The following is a 12684-nucleotide window of genomic DNA, read 5'->3' as shown; positions in this document are numbered from 1 at the left end:
CCGCCCTCGGAGAAGATCGCTGTGCTTCCCCGCACAGGGAGCGATTCGGACGACGGGCCCCCACGCCTGGCTGGGTGGGCGCCCCGCCGTTCGCCCGTACGGGTCGTCGGACCACTGCCTTCGCTCGGTTCGGGTCAAACTCCCCACGGCTCGGCCACCTCCGCAGACGGGAGGCGAGGCCGGCATGCGCGCCCAAAGATAGGTGTCGGAAGCCCGGGGGTAGAGGAGGAAGGGGACCGCTCACCTTAAGCCAGCGCGGGCTCCAAAGCCCGGGCCGAGCGAGCGGCGCCACCTCCCCACCCGGGAGCGCTGCGCCAGATCGATCGGAGGAAGAGCAGGGGTGCATGTAGGGACTTGCCCAAGTACGGAGGCTGCAAACCCCTGTCGTCGGGAGATACGTGCCCACGAGTCCTGGAAGCGCGACTCGGGTACAGGCGCCCTTGCGGGGGGGTACTGGATGTGGAACAGCACTGGGGTCGAAGCCACAAAAGCATCCGCCCTCATGGAGCCTCTCCTCGGCCTAAAAATCCAGATTTTAGCCTTGACGGCGCCCCCATGTGGAGAACCAGGGCCCGCGGGGGGGTCTGGCCAGGCTCACTTCAACCCAGGAACACCTCTCTGACTTGGGATAGGCGACCGGCAAAAGTCCCCCCACGCAGCTGCGGAAGCCTGGGTTCAGCCAAGGTGCAGACCTCCAGCCGAACAGGGACTCATAGCCAAAACGCATACCCAGGCCTACGGAGGTGAAAACCAGCTTAAATGAGTCGAAATGTGTCGGGGCTGAGAGGTACCTCTCTCTCATATATTCTGCCGGTGGTGTGCAAAACTGGGTCTTTGCATGGAGTGTCACCCTATACCCACTTTAGGGACGCATGCAAAAAAGTGCCCGATCGCCTGGAACTGTCAGGCGGATTCGGCTCCCTGGAATTTCCTCATTCTGGTTCTTTTTCACTTTTTGTCTCTTTTGCGACATCTAGTGGGCAGGCTGCATTACTGCAACCGGGGACACCTCAAAACGCTTGGAACTGGGGAGCGGGCTCAATTTACAAACGTTTTGCGGGTCCTGGAAGTCAAAATTGTGACTTCTGAAAACGACTAAGTATCAAGGACTCATCGCGCGAATCGCTCTGGAACTGAAATCGGATGCGCGCACTGACACGCTCCCCTGTCTGGAAGTCTGACAAAAGTTGAAAAATTTTCTAAGTCCCCAAAAATTTTTTTTTTCAACTTTTTTTCAATTTTCCCCCTGTGGGATATATATTTTACCCACACTTTTGGAGCCCTCCTGGGATGCCCTCTAACATACTAGAACCTCATTTTGTGGAAGTTTTCACAAAATTGTGAAATTTTCAAAAAAGTCAGAAATTTTGCAAAAACGACTAAGTATCAAGGACTCATCGCGCGAATCGCTCTGGAACTGAAATCGGATGCGCGCACTGACATGCTCCCCTCTCTGGAAGTCTGACACATGTGTGAAAATTTTCTAAGTCCCCAAAAATTTTTTTTTTCAACTTTTTTTCAATTTTCCCCCTGTGGGATATATATTTTACCCACACTTTTGGAGCCCTCCTGGGATGCCCTCTAACATACTAGAACCTCATTTTGTGGAAGTTTTCACAAAATTGTGAAATTTTCAAAAAGTCAGAAATTTTGCCAAAAACGACTAAGTATCAAGGACTCATCGCGCGAATCGCTCTGGAACTGAAATCGGATGCGCGCACTGACACGCTCCCCTGTCTGGAAGTCTGACAAAAGTTGAAAAATTTTCTAAGTCCCCAAAAATTTTTTTTTTCAACTTTTTTTCAATTTTCCCCCTGTGGGATATATATTTTACCCACACTTTTGGAGCCCTCCTGGGATGCCCTCTAACATACTAGAACCTCATTTTGTGGAAGTTTTCACAAAATTGTGAAATTTTCCAAAAAGTCAGAAATTTTGCAAAAACGACTAAGTATCAAGGACTCATCGCGCGAATCGCTCTGGAACTGAAATCGGATGCGCGCACTGACACGCTCCCCTGTCTGGAAGTCTGACAAAAGTTGAAAAATTTTCTAAGTCCCCAAAAATTTTTTTTTTCAACTTTTTTTCAATTTTCCCCCTGTGGGATATATATTTTACCCACACTTTTGGAGCCCTCCTGGGATGCCCTCTAACATACTAGAACCTCATTTTGTGGAAGTTTTCACAAAATTGTGAAATTTTCCAAAAAGTCAGAAATTTTGCAAAAACGACTAAGTATCAAGGACTCATCGCGCGAATCGCTCTGGAACTGAAATCGGATGCGCGCACTGACATGCTCCCCTCTCTGGAAGTCTGACACATGTGTGAAAATTTTCTAAGTCCCCAAAAATTTTTTTTTTCAACTTTTTTTCAATTTTCCCCCTGTGGGATATATATTTTACCCACACTTTTGGAGCCCTCCTGGGATGCCCTCTAACATACTAGAACCTCATTTTGTGGAAGTTTTCACAAAATTGTGAAATTTTCCAAAAAGTCAGAAATTTTGCAAAAACGACTAAGTATCAAGGACTCATCGCGCGAATCGCTCTGGAACTGAAATCGGATGCGCGCACTGACACGCTCCCCTGTCTGGAAGTCTGACAAAAGTTGAAAAATTTTCTAAGTCCCCAAAAATTTTTTTTTTCAACTTTTTTTCAATTTTCCCCCTGTGGGATATATATTTTACCCACACTTTTGGAGCCCTCCTGGGATGCCCTCTAACATACTAGAACCTCATTTTGTGGAAGTTTTCACAAAATTGTGAAATTTTCCAAAAAGTCAGAAATTTTGCAAAAACGACTAAGTATCAAGGACTCATCGCGCGAATCGCTCTGGAACTGAAATCGGATGCGCGCACTGACACGCTCCCCTGTCTGGAAGTCTGACAAAAGTTGAAAAATTTTCTAAGTCCCCAAAAATTTTTTTTTTCAACTTTTTTTCAATTTTCCCCCTGTGGGATATATATTTTACCCACACTTTTGGAGCCCTCCTGGGATGCCCTCTAACATACTAGAACCTCATTTTGTGGAAGTTTTCACAAAATTGTGAAATTTTCCAAAAAGTCAGAAATTTTGCAAAAACGACTAAGTATCAAGGACTCATCGCGCGAATCGCTCTGGAACTGAAATCGGATGCGCGCACTGACACGCTCCCCTGTCTGGAAGTCTGACACATGTGTGAAAATTTTCTAAGTCCCCAAAAATTTTTTTTTTCAACTTTTTTTCAATTTTCCCCCTGTGGGATATATATTTTACCCACACTTTTGGAGCCCTCCTGGGATGCCCTCTAACATACTAGAACCTCATTTTGTGGAAGTTTTCACAAAATTGTGAAATTTTCAAAAAGTCAGAAATTTTGCCAAAAACGACTAAGTATCAAGGACTCATCGCGCGAATCGCTCTGGAACTGAAATCGGATGCGCGCACTGACACGCTCCCCTGTCTGGAAGTCTGACAAAAGTTGAAAAATTTTCTAAGTCCCCAAAAATTTTTTTTTTCAACTTTTTTTCAATTTTCCCCCTGTGGGATATATATTTTACCCACACTTTTGGAGCCCTCCTGGGATGCCCTCTAACATACTAGAACCTCATTTTGTGGAAGTTTTCACAAAATTGTGAAATTTTCAAAAAGTCAGAAATTTTGCCAAAAACGACTAAGTATCAAGGACTCATCGCGCGAATCGCTCTGGAACTGAAATCGGATGCGCGCACTGACACGCTCCCCTGTCTGGAAGTCTGACACATGTGTGAAAATTTTCTAAGTCCCCAAAAATTTTTTTTTTCAACTTTTTTTCAATTTTCCCCCTGTGGGATATATATTTTACCCACACTTTTGGAGCCCTCCTGGGATGCCCTCTAACATACTAGAACCTCATTTTGTGGAAGTTTTCACAAAATTGTGAAATTTTCAAAAAGTCAGAAATTTTGCCAAAAACGACTAAGTATCAAGGACTCATCGCGCGAATCGCTCTGGAACTGAAATCGGATGCGCGCACTGACACGCTCCCCTGTCTGGAAGTCTGACAAAAGTTGAAAAATTTTCTAAGTCCCCAAAAATTTTTTTTTTCAACTTTTTTTCAATTTTCCCCCTGTGGGATATATATTTTACCCACACTTTTGGAGCCCTCCTGGGATGCCCTCTAACATACTAGAACCTCATTTTGTGGAAGTTTTCACAAAATTGTGAAATTTTCCAAAAAGTCAGAAATTTTGCAAAAACGACTAAGTATCAAGGACTCATCGCGCGAATCGCTCTGGAACTGAAATCGGATGCGCGCACTGACACGCTCCCCTGTCTGGAAGTCTGACAAAAGTTGAAAAATTTTCTAAGTCCCCAAAAATTTTTTTTTTCAACTTTTTTTCAATTTTCCCCCTGTGGGATATATATTTTACCCACACTTTTGGAGCCCTCCTGGGATGCCCTCTAACATACTAGAACCTCATTTTGTGGAAGTTTTCACAAAATTGTGAAATTTTCAAAAAGTCAGAAATTTTGCCAAAAACGACTAAGTATCAAGGACTCATCGCGCGAATCGCTCTGGAACTGAAATCGGATGCGCGCACTGACACGCTCCCCTGTCTGGAAGTCTGACACATGTGTGAAAATTTTCTAAGTCCCCAAAAATTTTTTTTTTCAACTTTTTTTCAATTTTCCCCCTGTGGGATATATATTTTACCCACACTTTTGGAGCCCTCCTGGGATGCCCTCTAACATACTAGAACCTCATTTTGTGGAAGTTTTCACAAAATTGTGAAATTTTCAAAAAGTCAGAAATTTTGCCAAAAACGACTAAGTATCAAGGACTCATCGCGCGAATCGCTCTGGAACTGAAATCGTATGCGCGCACTGACACGCTCCCCTGTCTGGAAGTCTGACAAAAGTTGAAAAATTTTCTAAGTCCCCAAAAATTTTTTTTTTCAACTTTTTTTCAATTTTCCCCCTGTGGGATATATATTTTACCCACACTTTTGGAGCCCTCCTGGGATGCCCTCTAACATACTAGAACCTCATTTTGTGGAAGTTTTCACAAAATTGTGAAATTTTCCAAAAAGTCAGAAATTTTGCAAAAACGACTAAGTATCAAGGACTCATCGCGCGAATCGCTCTGGAACTGAAATCGGATGCGCGCACTGACACGCTCCCCTGTCTGGAAGTCTGACAAAAGTTGAAAAATTTTCTAAGTCCCCAAAAATTTTTTTTTTCAACTTTTTTTCAATTTTCCCCCTGTGGGATATATATTTTACCCACACTTTTGGAGCCCTCCTGGGATGCCCTCTAACATACTAGAACCTCATTTTGTGGAAGTTTTCACAAAATTGTGAAATTTTCCAAAAAGTCAGAAATTTTGCAAAAACGACTAAGTATCAAGGACTCATCGCGCGAATCGCTCTGGAACTGAAATCGGATGCGCGCACTGACATGCTCCCCTCTCTGGAAGTCTGACACATGTGTGAAAATTTTCTAAGTCCCCAAAAATTTTTTTTTTCAACTTTTTTTCAATTTTCCCCCTGTGGGATATATATTTTACCCACACTTTTGGAGCCCTCCTGGGATGCCCTCTAACATACTAGAACCTCATTTTGTGGAAGTTTTCACAAAATTGTGAAATTTTCCAAAAAGTCAGAAATTTTGCAAAAACGACTAAGTATCAAGGACTCATCGCGCGAATCGCTCTGGAACTGAAATCGGATGCGCGCACTGACATGCTCCCCTCTCTGGAAGTCTGACACATGTGTGAAAATTTTCTAAGTCCCCAAAAATTTTTTTTTTCAACTTTTTTTCAATTTTCCCCCTGTGGGATATATATTTTACCCACACTTTTGGAGCCCTCCTGGGATGCCCTCTAACATACTAGAACCTCATTTTGTGGAAGTTTTCACAAAATTGTGAAATTTTCAAAAAGTCAGAAATTTTGCCAAAAACGACTAAGTATCAAGGACTCATCGCGCGAATCGCTCTGGAACTGAAATCGGATGCGCGCACTGACACGCTCCCCTGTCTGGAAGTCTGACACATGTGTGAAAATTTTCTAAGTCCCCAAAAATTTTTTTTTTCAACTTTTTTTCAATTTTCCCCCTGTGGGATATATATTTTACCCACACTTTTGGAGCCCTCCTGGGATGCCCTCTAACATACTAGAACCTCATTTTGTGGAAGTTTTCACAAAATTGTGAAATTTTCAAAAAGTCAGAAATTTTGCCAAAAACGACTAAGTATCAAGGACTCATCGCGCGAATCGCTCTGGAACTGAAATCGGATGCGCGCACTGACACGCTCCCCTGTCTGGAAGTCTGACAAAAGTTGAAAAATTTTCTAAGTCCCCAAAAATTTTTTTTTTCAACTTTTTTTCAATTTTCCCCCTGTGGGATATATATTTTACCCACACTTTTGGAGCCCTCCTGGGATGCCCTCTAACATACTAGAACCTCATTTTGTGGAAGTTTTCACAAAATTGTGAAATTTTCCAAAAAGTCAGAAATTTTGCAAAAACGACTAAGTATCAAGGACTCATCGCGCGAATCGCTCTGGAACTGAAATCGGATGCGCGCACTGACACGCTCCCCTGTCTGGAAGTCTGACAAAAGTTGAAAAATTTTCTAAGTCCCCAAAAATTTTTTTTTTCAACTTTTTTTCAATTTTCCCCCTGTGGGATATATATTTTACCCACACTTTTGGAGCCCTCCTGGGATGCCCTCTAACATACTAGAACCTCATTTTGTGGAAGTTTTCACAAAATTGTGAAATTTTCAAAAAGTCAGAAATTTTGCCAAAAACGACTAAGTATCAAGGACTCATCGCGCGAATCGCTCTGGAACTGAAATCGGATGCGCGCACTGACACGCTCCCCTGTCTGGAAGTCTGACAAAAGTTGAAAAATTTTCTAAGTCCCCAAAAATTTTTTTTTCAACTTTTTTTCAATTTTCCCCCTGTGGGATATATATTTTACCCACACTTTTGGAGCCCTCCTGGGATGCCCTCTAACATACTAGAACCTCATTTTGTGGAAGTTTTCACAAAATTGTGAAATTTTCCAAAAAGTCAGAAATTTTGCAAAAACGACTAAGTATCAAGGACTCATCGCGCGAATCGCTCTGGAACTGAAATCGGATGCGCGCACTGACACGCTCCCCTGTCTGGAAGTCTGACAAAAGTTGAAAAATTTTCTAAGTCCCCAAAAATTTTTTTTTTCAACTTTTTTTCAATTTTCCCCCTGTGGGATATATATTTTACCCACACTTTTGGAGCCCTCCTGGGATGCCCTCTAACATACTAGAACCTCATTTTGTGGAAGTTTTCACAAAATTGTGAAATTTTCCAAAAAGTCAGAAATTTTGCAAAAACGACTAAGTATCAAGGACTCATCGCGCGAATCGCTCTGGAACTGAAATCGGATGCGCGCACTGACATGCTCCCCTCTCTGGAAGTCTGACACATGTGTGAAAATTTTCTAAGTCCCCAAAAATTTTTTTTTTCAACTTTTTTTCAATTTTCCCCCTGTGGGATATATATTTTACCCACACTTTTGGAGCCCTCCTGGGATGCCCTCTAACATACTAGAACCTCATTTTGTGGAAGTTTTCACAAAATTGTGAAATTTTCAAAAAGTCAGAAATTTTGCCAAAAACGACTAAGTATCAAGGACTCATCGCGCGAATCGCTCTGGAACTGAAATCGGATGCGCGCACTGACACGCTCCCCTGTCTGGAAGTCTGACACATGTGTGAAAATTTTCTAAGTCCCCAAAAATTTTTTTTTTCAACTTTTTTTCAATTTTCCCCCTGTGGGATATATATTTTACCCACACTTTTGGAGCCCTCCTGGGATGCCCTCTAACATACTAGAACCTCATTTTGTGGAAGTTTTCACAAAATTGTGAAATTTTCAAAAAGTCAGAAATTTTGCCAAAAACGACTAAGTATCAAGGACTCATCGCGCGAATCGCTCTGGAACTGAAATCGGATGCGCGCACTGACACGCTCCCCTGTCTGGAAGTCTGACAAAAGTTGAAAAATTTTCTAAGTCCCCAAAAATTTTTTTTTTCAACTTTTTTTCAATTTTCCCCCTGTGGGATATATATTTTACCCACACTTTTGGAGCCCTCCTGGGATGCCCTCTAACATACTAGAACCTCATTTTGTGGAAGTTTTCACAAAATTGTGAAATTTTCCAAAAAGTCAGAAATTTTGCAAAAACGACTAAGTATCAAGGACTCATCGCGCGAATCGCTCTGGAACTGAAATCGGATGCGCGCACTGACACGCTCCCCTGTCTGGAAGTCTGACAAAAGTTGAAAAATTTTCTAAGTCCCCAAAAATTTTTTTTTTCAACTTTTTTTCAATTTTCCCCCTGTGGGATATATATTTTACCCACACTTTTGGAGCCCTCCTGGGATGCCCTCTAACATACTAGAACCTCATTTTGTGGAAGTTTTCACAAAATTGTGAAATTTTCAAAAAGTCAGAAATTTTGCCAAAAACGACTAAGTATCAAGGACTCATCGCGCGAATCGCTCTGGAACTGAAATCGGATGCGCGCACTGACACGCTCCCCTGTCTGGAAGTCTGACAAAAGTTGAAAAATTTTCTAAGTCCCCAAAAATTTTTTTTTTCAACTTTTTTTCAATTTTCCCCCTGTGGGATATATATTTTACCCACACTTTTGGAGCCCTCCTGGGATGCCCTCTAACATACTAGAACCTCATTTTGTGGAAGTTTTCACAAAATTGTGAAATTTTCCAAAAAGTCAGAAATTTTGCAAAAACGACTAAGTATCAAGGACTCATCGCGCGAATCGCTCTGGAACTGAAATCGGATGCGCGCACTGACACGCTCCCCTGTCTGGAAGTCTGACAAAAGTTGAAAAATTTTCTAAGTCCCCAAAAATTTTTTTTTTCAACTTTTTTTCAATTTTCCCCCTGTGGGATATATATTTTACCCACACTTTTGGAGCCCTCCTGGGATGCCCTCTAACATACTAGAACCTCATTTTGTGGAAGTTTTCACAAAATTGTGAAATTTTCCAAAAAGTCAGAAATTTTGCAAAAACGACTAAGTATCAAGGACTCATCGCGCGAATCGCTCTGGAACTGAAATCGGATGCGCGCACTGACATGCTCCCCTCTCTGGAAGTCTGACACATGTGTGAAAATTTTCTAAGTCCCCAAAAATTTTTTTTTTCAACTTTTTTTCAATTTTCCCCCTGTGGGATATATATTTTACCCACACTTTTGGAGCCCTCCTGGGATGCCCTCTAACATACTAGAACCTCATTTTGTGGAAGTTTTCACAAAATTGTGAAATTTTCAAAAAGTCAGAAATTTTGCCAAAAACGACTAAGTATCAAGGACTCATCGCGCGAATCGCTCTGGAACTGAAATCGGATGCGCGCACTGACACGCTCCCCTGTCTGGAAGTCTGACAAAAGTTGAAAAATTTTCTAAGTCCCCAAAAATTTTTTTTTTCAACTTTTTTTCAATTTTCCCCCTGTGGGATATATATTTTACCCACACTTTTGGAGCCCTCCTGGGATGCCCTCTAACATACTAGAACCTCATTTTGTGGAAGTTTTCACAAAATTGTGAAATTTTCCAAAAAGTCAGAAATTTTGCAAAAACGACTAAGTATCAAGGACTCATCGCGCGAATCGCTCTGGAACTGAAATCGGATGCGCGCACTGACACGCTCCCCTGTCTGGAAGTCTGACAAAAGTTGAAAAATTTTCTAAGTCCCCAAAAATTTTTTTTTTCAACTTTTTTTCAATTTTCCCCCTGTGGGATATATATTTTACCCACACTTTTGGAGCCCTCCTGGGATGCCCTCTAACATACTAGAACCTCATTTTGTGGAAGTTTTCACAAAATTGTGAAATTTTCCAAAAAGTCAGAAATTTTGCAAAAACGACTAAGTATCAAGGACTCATCGCGCGAATCGCTCTGGAACTGAAATCGGATGCGCGCACTGACACGCTCCCCTGTCTGGAAGTCTGACAAAAGTTGAAAAATTTTCTAAGTCCCCAAAAATTTTTTTTTTCAACTTTTTTTCAATTTTCCCCCTGTGGGATATATATTTTACCCACACTTTTGGAGCCCTCCTGGGATGCCCTCTAACATACTAGAACCTCATTTTGTGGAAGTTTTCACAAAATTGTGAAATTTTCAAAAAGTCAGAAATTTTGCCAAAAACGACTAAGTATCAAGGACTCATCGCGCGAATCGCTCTGGAACTGAAATCGGATGCGCGCACTGACACGCTCCCCTGTCTGGAAGTCTGACACATGTGTGAAAATTTTCTAAGTCCCCAAAAATTTTTTTTTTCAACTTTTTTTCAATTTTCCCCCTGTGGGATATATATTTTACCCACACTTTTGGAGCCCTCCTGGGATGCCCTCTAACATACTAGAACCTCATTTTGTGGAAGTTTTCACAAAATTGTGAAATTTTCAAAAAGTCAGAAATTTTGCCAAAAACGACTAAGTATCAAGGACTCATCGCGCGAATCGCTCTGGAACTGAAATCGTATGCGCGCACTGACACGCTCCCCTGTCTGGAAGTCTGACAAAAGTTGAAAAATTTTCTAAGTCCCCAAAAATTTTTTTTTTCAACTTTTTTTCAATTTTCCCCCTGTGGGATATATATTTTACCCACACTTTTGGAGCCCTCCTGGGATGCCCTCTAACATACTAGAACCTCATTTTGTGGAAGTTTTCACAAAATTGTGAAATTTTCCAAAAAGTCAGAAATTTTGCAAAAACGACTAAGTATCAAGGACTCATCGCGCGAATCGCTCTGGAACTGAAATCGGATGCGCGCACTGACACGCTCCCCTGTCTGGAAGTCTGACAAAAGTTGAAAAATTTTCTAAGTCCCCAAAAATTTTTTTTTTCAACTTTTTTTCAATTTTCCCCCTGTGGGATATATATTTTACCCACACTTTTGGAGCCCTCCTGGGATGCCCTCTAACATACTAGAACCTCATTTTGTGGAAGTTTTCACAAAATTGTGAAATTTTCCAAAAAGTCAGAAATTTTGCAAAAACGACTAAGTATCAAGGACTCATCGCGCGAATCGCTCTGGAACTGAAATCGGATGCGCGCACTGACATGCTCCCCTCTCTGGAAGTCTGACACATGTGTGAAAATTTTCTAAGTCCCCAAAAATTTTTTTTTTCAACTTTTTTTCAATTTTCCCCCTGTGGGATATATATTTTACCCACACTTTTGGAGCCCTCCTGGGATGCCCTCTAACATACTAGAACCTCATTTTGTGGAAGTTTTCACAAAATTGTGAAATTTTCCAAAAAGTCAGAAATTTTGCAAAAACGACTAAGTATCAAGGACTCATCGCGCGAATCGCTCTGGAACTGAAATCGGATGCGCGCACTGACATGCTCCCCTCTCTGGAAGTCTGACACATGTGTGAAAATTTTCTAAGTCCCCAAAAATTTTTTTTTTCAACTTTTTTTCAATTTTCCCCCTGTGGGATATATATTTTACCCACACTTTTGGAGCCCTCCTGGGATGCCCTCTAACATACTAGAACCTCATTTTGTGGAAGTTTTCACAAAATTGTGAAATTTTCAAAAAGTCAGAAATTTTGCCAAAAACGACTAAGTATCAAGGACTCATCGCGCGAATCGCTCTGGAACTGAAATCGGATGCGCGCACTGACACGCTCCCCTGTCTGGAAGTCTGACACATGTGTGAAAATTTTCTAAGTCCCCAAAAATTTTTTTTTTCAACTTTTTTTCAATTTTCCCCCTGTGGGATATATATTTTACCCACACTTTTGGAGCCCTCCTGGGATGCCCTCTAACATACTAGAACCTCATTTTGTGGAAGTTTTCACAAAATTGTGAAATTTTCAAAAAGTCAGAAATTTTGCCAAAAACGACTAAGTATCAAGGACTCATCGCGCGAATCGCTCTGGAACTGAAATCGGATGCGCGCACTGACACGCTCCCCTGTCTGGAAGTCTGACAAAAGTTGAAAAATTTTCTAAGTCCCCAAAAATTTTTTTTTTCAACTTTTTTTCAATTTTCCCCCTGTGGGATATATATTTTACCCACACTTTTGGAGCCCTCCTGGGATGCCCTCTAACATACTAGAACCTCATTTTGTGGAAGTTTTCACAAAATTGTGAAATTTTCCAAAAAGTCAGAAATTTTGCAAAAACGACTAAGTATCAAGGACTCATCGCGCGAATCGCTCTGGAACTGAAATCGGATGCGCGCACTGACACGCTCCCCTGTCTGGAAGTCTGACAAAAGTTGAAAAATTTTCTAAGTCCCCAAAAATTTTTTTTTTCAACTTTTTTTCAATTTTCCCCCTGTGGGATATATATTTTACCCACACTTTTGGAGCCCTCCTGGGATGCCCTCTAACATACTAGAACCTCATTTTGTGGAAGTTTTCACAAAATTGTGAAATTTTCAAAAAGTCAGAAATTTTGCCAAAAACGACTAAGTATCAAGGACTCATCGCGCGAATCGCTCTGGAACTGAAATCGGATGCGCGCACTGACACGCTCCCCTGTCTGGAAGTCTGACACATGTGTGAAAATTTTCTAAGTCCCCAAAAATTTTTTTTTTCAACTTTTTTTCAATTTTCCCCCTGTGGGATATATATTTTACCCACACTTTTGGAGCCCTCCTGGGATGCCCTCTAACATACTAGAACCTCATTTTGTGGA

This window comes from Phyllobates terribilis, unplaced genomic scaffold, assembly GCF_046119375.1.
Source record: "Phyllobates terribilis strain yellow unplaced genomic scaffold, ASM4611937v1 Scaffold_1922__1_contigs__length_190424, whole genome shotgun sequence".
NCBI lineage: Eukaryota > Metazoa > Chordata > Amphibia > Anura > Dendrobatidae > Phyllobates > Phyllobates terribilis.
This window is presented reverse-complemented; position numbering follows the sequence as displayed.